The following is a 12,585-nucleotide window of genomic DNA, read 5'->3' on the forward strand; positions in this document are numbered from 1 at the left end:
GAAATTGGGTTTATTTGCAGAGAATCTTAGTCATTTGGTATAGTGGTTCAGTGGTAGAATTCTCGCCTGCCACACGGGAGGCCCGGGTTCTGTTCCCAGTCAATGCGCTGACTGAATTCTGAGTTTTTGATTGTAAATAATCTAAAAAAACGATGTCTGTTCACTAAATTATCTGCTGGAATAATGTATTGAGAATTGAGTCGTATTTAAATTACTGGATCAATAGAGAAGACAGTAACGTAAGTTAATGAAATTCTGAATAATAGCGGAGAGAGGATGGCGATAGGAAGTGATTACCGAAATGATTTTCATTCTTGTAGATTGACTGACGCATGTTATAATTTTGGCGCTGCGTGTGTTATTTTTAAGGAAATAGGATACATTTCATAAGTGTGGAGAGCAGAGAGAAGAGGAAGTTATAAAGTTGGGTTTTTAATCTTACATAGAGGTAAGGAAAAACGTTGAAATGAGAGGGGTTATATATTTTTGCCCAATGGGAAAAAAGAAAGTATGGAAGAGAGTTAGTTGCTATGTTGGCTACTAATTGTCAGGGTAAGTTGCTGGAGGCAGGTAGATTGTTGTAGAATAACGTAAATTTGCATTATTAGTTTGAATATACAATAACCTTACTCTAATTGTTTTGACCGTTGTTTCAGGTATACTCTTTTTCTATACTTCTGGCAGTACAATTTTGATTGCAGGATGTTGATTGGGTTTTATTTGGCTGTAAGAAAGAGAGATCTGAAAGTTGAGTGAGTGAGTAAAACATTGTGAGAATGGATAATGGATTCTGATGGTTATTGATTCTTGGTTTGATTGTTTAAGTAACACCAGTTAATTTGAGCAGGAAAGTTCATGTAGTCTAACATTATAGTATGTTTCCATTATGTGGAACAATGTCAGGTCATTAAAGGTGATTGCTGGATTGAGTAGTATGAGAGCCTGTTGGCAGAAGACTGAATGGGTATGAATGTTGAAAAGCAAGATTGGGCCAAACTAGTAAACTAGTATGTTAAGTGGGGGAGTATCATAGATTTTAATTATAGTGTTGTTACCGCAATAGTCAAAACAATTTCATATGTTTTGGGAAATTAGCTAGGTTGAATTTGGTTATTTGAGTTCCTTTATTATTTGCTTTTTAAAAGAAAGGTTGGAAGCAAGTATGATGCCTTGGTACTTAAAATCAGATACCACCAGGAGCTTTTTCCTTCAGTAGTTTTTTGAGGAACATGCAGACTGTGCTTTATTTTATTGAGATGTAAACATGAGTCTCTGAGCAATTTTGCCATCTGAACCATTATAGTAGTGAGTTCTTGTGTAGTTTGTTATTTGCATGAATTTATCACTGTATCATCTGCATACATTGGAACTTCAGACCCTGTACAGACTAAAGGAAGATCATTAATTAAAACCTCTTAGGGATAGTGAGACGCTAGCGTCACAAGTGGCCAATAGCCTCGGGAAATGCATAGCGCCAAATTCAAATAAAACTCAAACTTTCATTAAATCACACATGCAGGGTACTCAATTAAAGCTACCCTCGTTGTGAATCCAGCCAACATGTCAGATTTTAAAAATGCTTTTCGGCGAAAGCATGAGAAGCTATTATCTGATAGCATGCACCCCCCCCTGAACCACCTGAACGAGTTGTAAACAAAATAATTAGCGTAGCCGGCGCTACACGAAACGCTGAAATAAAATATAAAACATGCATTACCTTTGACGAGCTTCTTGGTTGGCACTCCAATATGTCCCATAAACATCACAATTGGTCCTTTTTTCCGATTAATTCTGTCCATGTATACCCAAAATGTCCATTTATAAAGCAGGTTTGATCCAGAAAAAACAGCTTTCCAAAGCACAACGTCACTCCAAAACACTTTCAAAAGTTGGCTATAAACTTTTCCAAAATATCTCAAACTACTTTTGTAATATAACTTTAGGTATTTTTAAACGTTAATAATCGATCAAATTATAGACGGGGCAAACTGTATTCGATAGAGAAAGTAAACAAAACATGCTCCTTTTTCCCTCTTGCGTAACTATCAAAAGTATAACGTTGTTCCAGGAAGTGCCTCTTCTTCGTTTAACCAATGATTAACTTCAACCCAATTCCAAAGACTGGTGACATCCTGTGGAAGTTGTAGGAACTGTAAAATGGGCGCTATCTAATTTCCCTTGGCAAAGACAACTGAGGGAACTGTCAGAGGGAAAATATTTTCTTTTTATTCTGAACAGTTTTTCCCTGGGTTTTGCCTGCTACATAAGTTCTGTTATAGTCACAGACATGATTGAACCAGTTTTAGAAACTTCAGAGTGTTTTCTATCCACACCTACGAATCATATGCATATAATATATTCCTGGCATGAGTAGCAGGAAGTTGAAATTGTGCACGCTATTTATCAAAAAGTAGAAATGCTGCCCCCTATCTCTAAGAAGTTGGATGTGCTGAACAGTATTGACCTTTGGGGAATGAAAGCTTTGTGGATATGAGTGAGGAAAAAAAGAAGACATTTGTTTTGATTTTTACGTTGATGAGACAGCGCCAACTTTTGAAAGATTTTAGATTTGTTTAAAAAAATCAGGACCGTTTTTACTAAATTTATATCAACAGGTTGAAATTATTAGATTGCTGATTAAAGTTTTTTTACATTTTGCTTATGGTTTGTTTTAGGAGTTGATTTAACTTAATTAAACATTGTATCATACATATACATTGATGGTGATTAAAACTTATGATCAATGATTTGAGGTACAGTGGAATTATCATTAGGTTTGGTTTATAGTTCACGTTTGAGTTTCTGAATCGATGTAGTGTAATGAATACTAACTAAGTGTTTTGTGTTTTCTCCGGAAAAATGGGTATTTCACTGTCTCTCTTTGGAATGTTTCCAGGGACTATACTCTTGGGGAGAGTTAGTGCGATTGAGGCCATAAACTACCACATTGAAAAGGGCCTGGAAGTTGTTTGTTTTAGTGCAAAGGTATTTTAAAGGGGCACTCACCACATGGGATTTTAATGAGTTTTTATTTTCTGAGTTTTCATTACACACGCTAATTCTTTTGATAAAGGAATGTTCTGGGAACATGGAAATACAAAAATGTTGGAACTAGTTGACTAACGTTTGTAATTTGTTTAATATAGTGAAAAAAACTGCTTTGAAGGGTTTTGTATGACCTTCTGATGACTTTCTGTTGTGGCTTGATCACCCGCATTGGAAAGCCATTTGGATCATGAATTTATGGTCATTTGTAATACTGCATTCAAAATAATTTGTGTAATTGGTAAGTATGTTTCTTAGCCATATTTGTAATTTGGACCACTGTGAAGAGGGAGAGGGCATTGCTTTTAACTAAAGGTATGCTGCTTTAAGTCTATTTTCCTATGACCATAGGGGTTAAATCATTTTTCTTTGTGGAGTTTTTCAGTTTAGTGATTTTAATTTGATTAGGTTAGTTGAAATTTTGTTTTATATATATATATATTTTTTTTCAGTTTTGTTTCACATTACTCTCATACGGAGAGATGTGTGTAAAACATGGGTGAGGATTCAGTTTTTTGAGGGTTTGAATTGAAGTTATACAACTTAAGTGATATCTGAAGGAGTGTATTGTATTGTTGAGTGTATTGTTTGTTTTGTTCTATTTCCTGAGGTCTAACTTCTTGATCCTTGGCTCTACGATGGAGTTGACAGTGAGATGGGGAGTATAAACCAATTTGAAAGAAGTTTCAATAGAATGTGTTGATATTCTCTGTGAAATATGTTTAGATCTGTGTATTAAGAATAATTGGTAAAAGTAATAATTTATCATGTAGTTAATGAACTGAACTAAACTGTTGTTCTGATCTGTTCTTTCGAGGTTATCATGAAAAGTGACATCAGACAGTATCTTAACTCAAAGAATATCAGAATATCGATTTTACAAAAGCTAATTAATTAATTTCCTCTACAGTCTCATTCTGAAAGTCACATAATCCGAGAATCTGCACAAACCAAATAAATCCGTACCACACCAATTGAGGTGATTATTTATTTGCTAACAAGCTAAAGTGATAATATAAGATACACATACACAAACATACAGTCTAGGCTATCGATTAGAACTTAGTACGATGAACCGGTCTCTAGCGGGGCAACATCATATGACACGTGTTACACAAAGGGGGATTTCAAAAGAGAGTGAGCGAGAGAGAGAGAGTAAAACACACTTGGGTGCATTTGTCAGCTATGCTTATTTTAACCCTAACCTTGCCCCGAACTGCCGTTCTTATGGGTCAGAATATAATGATGTAAATATGTGTTGAAGTTCTCCGATGGGGTGTTTCGGCTTGGACTGGATTCCAACTTCTCTGATGATGGTCTGTCTTTGGTTACCGGGTGTAACTATCTGTTTCTCCTCATGATGTCAGTGTCCTTTCTCTTAGTGTTCTGTTTCCTCGCCCTTGCTCTGAAAAGGTGTTTTCGGAGGAGGGCTAATCAGCCATGTGAATGGTTCCAGCGCGGGAAGGAAAACAGTGTAGACTCATGATTCCTTGGAGAGTGGTGACCGGGTGGTCCTGCAGGAATTTACCCCCTTTAGATACAGCTACTCGTCCGTAGCATAGGTTGTTAAAAGGTTCCTTTGTCTTCTTCAACCTCGTGTTGCGTTTTGGGTTTTCTGACCACTCAGACATTGGCTGCAGCTCAGGGTCCTTAGTCTAATATGTTAATTCTTAACTCACATGTTTTATACCCTCGGGTCAGAAATGGAAGTTTCTGCCTTTCGGGCAATTCTCTGGGGGTACAAAGTTACGGGGCAAGGTCTGGGTTTTACTCAGATCCAATTTAGACAACTAACTTCACATTTCATCTTTACAAAAACATTCTCTTTGATCTGGACATTTTCCACACAACGTACATTATGCAAACAGTAGGCACATATTAGGAAAACTCTGAAAGTTACAATGTTTTCGTTATAACGTCGTCCGTTAACTTTTAATAACATAACAAAATTAACATTAATTTTCATATTCCATCTATCGTCATTACCACCATTGTGGCGGACAAAATATATTGTCCCGAAGTCCATTTATTGCATGTTGATGTTCTGAAGCCGGTTCTCCCAAGTGAGAGGACAAAGGAATTTTGTCTGTTAAATTTGCAATGGGCGTGAGGTGTCATAAAAAAAACATTTCCATACCTCTCTATCTCTTCCCCTCTGGTGGGTGTGAGAGATCTCTGTAGAATTGTGGTCCACGGTAACCTGACCTGAGCAGGCCAGTCATGACAGTACCCCTCTGGTAGGTTCAACTTGGGAGGATTCTGCATGTTGCAACCCACCATAAGAATGACAATCGGATGTCCTGGTTTGTGGATCATCATAGCAGTCGCCCCCTGGTTGTTTACCCTGGTAGGATTTCTGCATGCTGCAGATCACCACCAGACTGGACCTGGGAGGTCCGGCAGTGGCTCTGTGTTCCGGCCCGTCGTCCGGTTATCCCGGCTAGTGGACCTAGGCAGTAACTTGGGCAGACGTTAATAACCCACAACACTCAGGCAATACAATTAATTTCTTCCCCACATGAGCAGCGTTGTGGCTCTAACTGGTGGTTGTATGGGGAACTTGTTTATGGCACTTCACTTCCCAAGTGTAAAAGGCAATGAAAAACCTAAACAAAGCTATACAAAATATGTCTACCACACCTTAATCATCTAATTTTGACTATGTTCTATATATGTCCAAGGTCTTGGCTAAATGACTATCATGGCATTGTCTCTAATGTCATATCTAGGGTGATCCTACCTGAGGGTGGGTAGTTAAGGCACTTGGGAAAATGGCCCCTGGAGGACAAAACTTACATTGGGGACATTACCTCTCCCAGACCTAGTGAATCTGGGAGAGGAGGCTGGGGATGCTGTGGATGGACCCCCTGGTGGAGTTTCAGCATCTATTGACAACTTTCCAAAAATCGGAATTGCTTCTGTCCTAGTAATCTTAGGTAATCCTAGTATAAGACCTCATTAGGTCTTCCATTGCACGTGTGCGCCTGTGTACGTAGTAGGTGCACAAGCCAAGGGAAATAAGACCAAGGATCATGGTAACAGTCAGGATATTGTCCGACATTGTCCAGGAGTGGGTGACAGACCAATCTTTTGGTCTGTAGTCAGTTGGGTCAACTAAAAGTGCCTCATCCAGTACGCTAAGATCAACAGTCATGGGACAGTAGTGGAGAAAGTGGACATTTTTTAAGTTCCTCGGCATACACATCACGGAGAAACTGAAATGGTCCACCCACACAGATAGCATGGTGAAGGCGCAACAGCACCTCGTCAACCTCAGGAGGCTGATGAAATTTGGCTTGTCACCAAGAACACTGACAAACTTTTACAGATGCTCAATCGAGAGCATCATGTCGGGCTGTATCACCGCCTGGTACTGCAACTGCTCCGCACTCATCCGCAATGCTCTCCAGAGGGTAGTGAGGTCTGCACAACGCTTCACCGGGGGCAAACTACCTGCCCTCCAGGACACCTACACCACCTGATGTCACAGGAAGACTAAAAAGATCATCAAGGACAACAACTACCCGAGCCACTGCCTGTTCACCCCGCTATCATCCAGAAGGCTAGGTCAGTACAGGTGCATCAAAACAGGGACCGAGAGACTGAAAAACAGCTTCTATCTCAATGCCATCTGGCTGTTAAACAGCCACCACTAACATTGAGTGGCTGCTGCCAACACACTGACTCAATTCCAACCACTTTAATAATGGAAAAATTGATGTAATAAATGTATCACTAGCCACTTTAAACAATGCCACTTCCTATAATGTTTACATACCCTACATTACTCATCTCATATGTATATACTGTACTCTAAACCATCTACTGCATCTTGCCTATGCCGCATGGCCATCGCTCATCCATATATTTATATGAACATATTCTTATTCATTCCTTTACACTTGTGTGTATAAGGTAGTTGTTGTGAAATTGTTAGATTACTTGTTAGGCACTGTATGATTAAACTATAATATTATGATAAGTCATGTTGACTGTCCTCTCCCTCCCAAAGACAGGTTGATGATGTCATCAGTCCTGGCTGTTGTCTCTACTCCTCCTGCAGACAGGGGTCCAGGGGTTCATGGTGCTCATCGCAGGCAGGTCCATGGACCACTTGGAGATCACTAGGGCAGCAATTTTACAGACCACGGCACAGGTGTGCAAGTAACTGGCCTCTGTTGAGGGAAGAGACTTCATTCTGACGGCAAGTAAACTGAAGCCACAAAACTAAGGACTATATCAGATTCATATACAGTCGCTCTTTTATATTCATACTTTTGTCAAAGTAAAGAAAGTATTGGTGTTGTGTTTTCTAATGTAGTACAGTATATAGTATAGAAGAATACATTGTATTTACACTAATGTGTATTAATGTGTCTGTGTGTGTGTGTGTGTGTGTGTGTGTGTGTGTGTGTGTGTGTGTGTGTGTGTGTGTTTGTCGCCCAGACCACTGACTGTAGAGGCTCTGTCTCTAGCCTGCTCCTCATCGTGGTCTGCTAAGAGTTTCCAGAGTGCCATATCAGACGTCACCTGGAGAAATGCCGGAGTCGACTTCCGTCACCTGTTCAATGAAAAGTATCACTTTGATGGGGAGAGGTTCGTGGAGGGACGAAAACTCATCACAGATGGCATGACCTCTGTCAAAGCCAGCATCAAGCAAGTGAACTTTGAGGCAGCAAGACAGAAGCTGGGAGTCATTTTACACAACTTACAGGTGATTTTGTCACGCCTTGGTCATAGTGTTTTGTGTTTTCGTTATATATTTTGGTCAGGCCAGGGTGTGACATGGGTTTATGTGTTGTGTTTCGTATTGGGGTTTTATAGGATTTGGGATGGCTAATGATTAGGGGTGTGTCTAGTTAGGCTTGGCTGCCTGAGGCGGTTCTCAATCAGAGTCAGGTGATTCTTGTTGTCTCTGATGGGGAACCGTATTTAGGTAGCCTGAGTTTCACTTTGTATTTCGTGGGTGATTGTTCCTGTCTCTGTGTAGTTTCACCAGATAGGCTGTAATTAGGTTTCACGTTCCGTTTGTTGTTTTCGTATTTGTATAGTTATTTCATGTGTCACTTTTTTTCATTAAAGTCATGAGTAACCACTATGCTGCATTTCGGTCCGACTCTCTTTCGACAAACGAAGAACGCCGTTACAGATTTAGATGATTTTCAATATCTCCTTACTCCACAAGACAACAGAGAGTGCGTTTGCTGAAATATTAGTTTTGATAAAAAGCATTTAAAAACAGTTTTCTCATTAATAAATCAATTACATGACAGTTGGCACAGCACAATTTTAAACAACTTATTCTTATATTTTCAGGACTTCTACAGTCACAGTAACTGAATAGAACTGGGTAACAGATTTCCCCATTCCAATCTCATCAGATCAGACGTGTCGGACATCGGCCCAGTTGCAGGTATGCGTGTGAGTTTTCTGGGTGGGTGTTAATGAGGCGGAGTAGTTTGAAGATAGATGGCTAATTGCCAACTGAAGCATGTAGGTTGATGTTCCTCTGAAGAGACCAGGGGTGTAACATTCAGGTTTGACAACATTCAACACAGTGCAGGTTATGTGAACTGGAGATTGTCAAAGGGACTAGGGTGCAGAGGATGCCAAGATTGATGCAGAAAAGTGTGTACTCAACTCAGTGCACTGGTCTGTATCACTTTGTTGTCCTATGCTGCTGAAAAAACAGTCACATGTCAATTGTTATAGTTTCTTTGTCCTGATTTGGTGGTTGCCAAAATAGAGTCATGTTATGCTGTAAGGAAAATGACATGTCTGTTGCTCATTATACAGAGACAACAGGATGTGGGTTAAATATTGCCTTATGCAGTCACAACATATTGCCCTAGTAAAGGGCATGTAATGGTGCTTTACATCAAAAGTATTTTAGATCAAGTAGTGTTGTGTAGCAAAGTACCAGGATGTAGTTTATATTGTGAAACCTCTATCCACCAGATAAGGACACACCCACATGTCAGAGCTGTGTTGGTAACAACATTCCAGGAAACATCATCAGAGACCATTTTTACATTTTTTTAACCTTTATTTATCTAGGCAAGTCAGTTAAGAACAAATTCTTATTTTCAATGATGGCCTAGGAACAGTGGGTTAACTGCCTTGTTCAGTGGCAGAACGACAGATTTGTAACTTGCAACCTTTCGGTTACTAGTCCAATGCTCTAACCACTAGGCTTTGTACCTTTTTTTCCCCAACAAATCAAAATGTAGTCAGTCCCAAATCTGATTTTAAGAAGATTTACACTGTGAAATGACCGGAGGAAGCATAGCAATAGCATACCAACCTAGTTGCATGTCTCCATGTGCTTTGGTAGTATTTGCTTTGTACAGCTCCTCAACAGCTATCAGGGAAGTTAACTAAAACACATACAGAACAGATCTAAAGATACCTTATCTTCATTTGAACCGGTTTCTCACAGCAGGAAAATAATCCTGCAGCAACAGGAAATGTGAATTATTATGTAGATTATAATTGAATATTTTGTTGATACATTTTACGTTAGGGCATTTTAAATTAGAAATGACAAACTTTTTAGAAGCCTTTTCTAAGTCTAGAAAACACTACAAGTTTGCATTTCCTGCTATGCGGGAAAATTCCTGCAGCGACAATATGATTAAATTAAGATACGGTGTCTATAGGACAAGGCAAGTAGCATACTTGTAACGGCTGTTGGAAGGAGAGGACCAAGGTGCAGCGTGGTATGTGTCCATTTTTATTTAATGAACACTGAAATGACAAAAATAACACCGTGAACGACCGAAACAGTTCTAGCTGGGGCAGACACACAACAGAAAACTACCCACAAACACCAGGTGGGAACAGGCTACCTAAGTATGGTTCTCAATCAGAGACAACGATCGACAGCTGCCTCTGATTGGGAACCATACCAGGCCAAACACAGAAATACAAAACATAGAACAAAAACATAGAATGCCTACCCCAACTCACGCCCTGACCAAACTAAAATAGAGACATAAAAAAGGAACTAAGGTCAGGACGTGACAATACTGACTGGCTGAGAAAAAACATGAACGTAATAACATACAAGATCCTGACGGCAGTTGTAAGTGACCGTCGTATTGTCCTGATAATCTCTATTGGTTGGCAGGGAAGTGCAGCCATGGGGGCTCATCAGACCAGACAAGAAGGCAGGAGCCTACAGGTGGAATCAACAAGGACTCACTCGAGTCCAACCATGGCAACTGGCACACTGCAGCTGCAGAGGTGGCCGTGGCTGCAACCAGTCAGCTGCTGGAGGACATTAGAGGGGCTGCCAGGGACACAGACTTCCTTAATCATGTCAGTACTTAATCATATCAGCAATGTTGTGAAAGGTCATGGAATCTGGCTCGAAGGACCATAAACAAAAGGACTAGGGTTGGAAGGAGGTGTGGCTTGTAATTCCTGTAGGTTGGTAGGAGTGATGTGTTGAGGAGTGGCTTGTAAGGCCTTGGAGATACTTTTGGCCATGGAGTGTATGTGAATAAGATCATTAGTGAGGTCGGACGCAGTTGTTGGGTGATGAGGCCTGGCTCGCAGTCTGCACTCCAATTAATCTCAAAGGCATTCGATGGGGTTGAGGTCATGGCTCTGTGCAGGCCAGTCAAGTTCTTCCACACCGATCTAGACAAACCATTTCTGAATTTCATTGTTTGCTGTAGTGTTATGAGTTCCTTTCACTGGAACTAAGGGGCTTAGCCCAAACCCTGAAAAACAGCCCCAGACCATTATTCCTCCCACACCAAACTTTACTGTCGGCACTATGCATTTGGGCAGGTGCGTTCTCCTGGCATCCGCCAAACCCAGATTTGTCCGTTCGACTGCCAGATGGCTTGATTCATTACTCCAGAGCAGTGTTTCCCAAACCTTTTATAGTCCCTTAACCCTTCAAACATTCAAACTCCAGATGCGTACCCCTTCTAGCACCAGGGTCAGCGCTTTCTCCAATGTTTTTTTGTCATCATTGTAAGCCTGCCACACACACACTATACGATACATTTATTAAACATAAGAATGAGTGTGAGTTTTTGTCACAACCCAACTTGTGGAAAGTAACTAAGAGCTCTTATAGGACCATGGAACAAATAATAATAATCAATCATTTTGCTCTTTATTTAGCCATTTTACATATAAAACCTTATTTTCCATCAAAAATTGTGAATAACTCTACACAGGTTAATGAGAAGGGTGTGCTCGAAAGGATGCACATAACTATGCAATGTTGTTTTGTATTGGAGAGTCTCAGTATTAAATGTTTTTCCACACACAGTCTGTGCCTGTATTTAGTTCATATGCCAGTGAGGGCCGAGAATCCACTCTTACATAGGTACACGGTTGCAAAGGGCATCAGTGTCTTATTAACCGCGCGATTTGCCAAGGCAAGAAACTCTGAGCGCAGCCCTATCCAGAAATCTGGCAGTGGTTTCTGATTAAAGTACATTTTCACAGAACTGCTTGTTGCAATTTTGATGAGGCTATCTTGTTCTGATATCAGTAAGTGGACTGGAGGCAGGGAATGAAAGGGATAATGATTCCAGTTGTTTGTGTTGTCTGTTTCGGTAAAGTTCCTGCGTAATTGCGCACCCAGCTCACTCAGGTTCTTCGCTATATCACATTTGACATTGTCCGTAAGCTTGTTAATTTGCACACAAAAAATCATACAATGATGGAAAGACCTGTGTGTTGTCCTTGTTATTAATGCAGACAGAAAAGATCTCCAACTTCTTAATCATAGCCTCAATTTTGTCCCGCACATTGAATATAGTTGCGGAGAGTCCCTGTAATCCTAGATTCAGATCCTTCAGGCGAGAAAAAACATCACTCAGATAGACCAGTCGTATGAGAAACTCATCATCATGCAAGCATTCAGACAAGTGTAAATTATGATCAGTAAAGAAAACTTTAAGCTTGTCTTTCAATTTAAAAAAACTGTCAATACTTTGCCCCTTGATAACCAGTGCACTTCTGAATGTTGTAAAAGTGTTACATGGTCGCTGCCCATATCATTGCATAATGCAGAAAATACATGAGAGTTCAGGTGCCTTGCTTTAACAAAGTTAACCATTTTCACTGTAGTGTCCAAAATGTCTTTCAAGCTGTCAGGCATTCTCTTGGCAGCAAGAGCCTCTTGTGTATGTTGTGTATGTTGACCTGTTTAAAGGTCTTACTCACGTCAGCCTCTCTGGATTATGCAGTGTACCCAAGTGGTGTCGGGAGCAACTGCTTGCACGCGTTTTACCACTAGACTGTCTCCCTGTCATGGCTTTTGCGCCAACAGTACATATACCAACACATCTTGACCACCAAATTCCATTTGATGTCACAAAGCTGAACAATACTTTAAAAAATAACCTCATGTTGTCCTGGTTTCCAGTGGTTTGCAGAAGAGAATGTCTTCCATAATTGACCCCCCATAAATGTAACAGACATCAAATCAAATCAATTGTATTAGTCTGTCACGTCCTGACCTTAGTTCCTTTTTTATGTCTCTATTTCGGTTTGGTCAGGGCGTGAGTTGGG

At 40.2% G+C, this 12,585-nt stretch overlaps 1 long non-coding RNA gene across 1 annotated transcript; it reads left to right on the top strand.

The window, feature by feature from the left end:
- The first annotated feature begins 296 nt into the window (after positions 1-296).
- On the top strand, positions 297-10,858 carry LOC121842368. The gene is made up of 4 exons (XR_006081082.1): positions 297-448; positions 7,058-7,759; positions 8,362-8,458; positions 10,175-10,858. It is a non-coding gene; the product is annotated as an uncharacterized LOC121842368 (long non-coding RNA).
- Positions 10,859-12,585: the final 1,727 nt, after the last annotated feature.

The sequence above is a fragment of the Oncorhynchus tshawytscha genome, unplaced genomic scaffold (assembly GCF_018296145.1).
Source record: "Oncorhynchus tshawytscha isolate Ot180627B unplaced genomic scaffold, Otsh_v2.0 Un_contig_7426_pilon_pilon, whole genome shotgun sequence".
In the NCBI taxonomy this organism is placed as follows: Eukaryota; Metazoa; Chordata; class Actinopteri; order Salmoniformes; family Salmonidae; genus Oncorhynchus; species Oncorhynchus tshawytscha.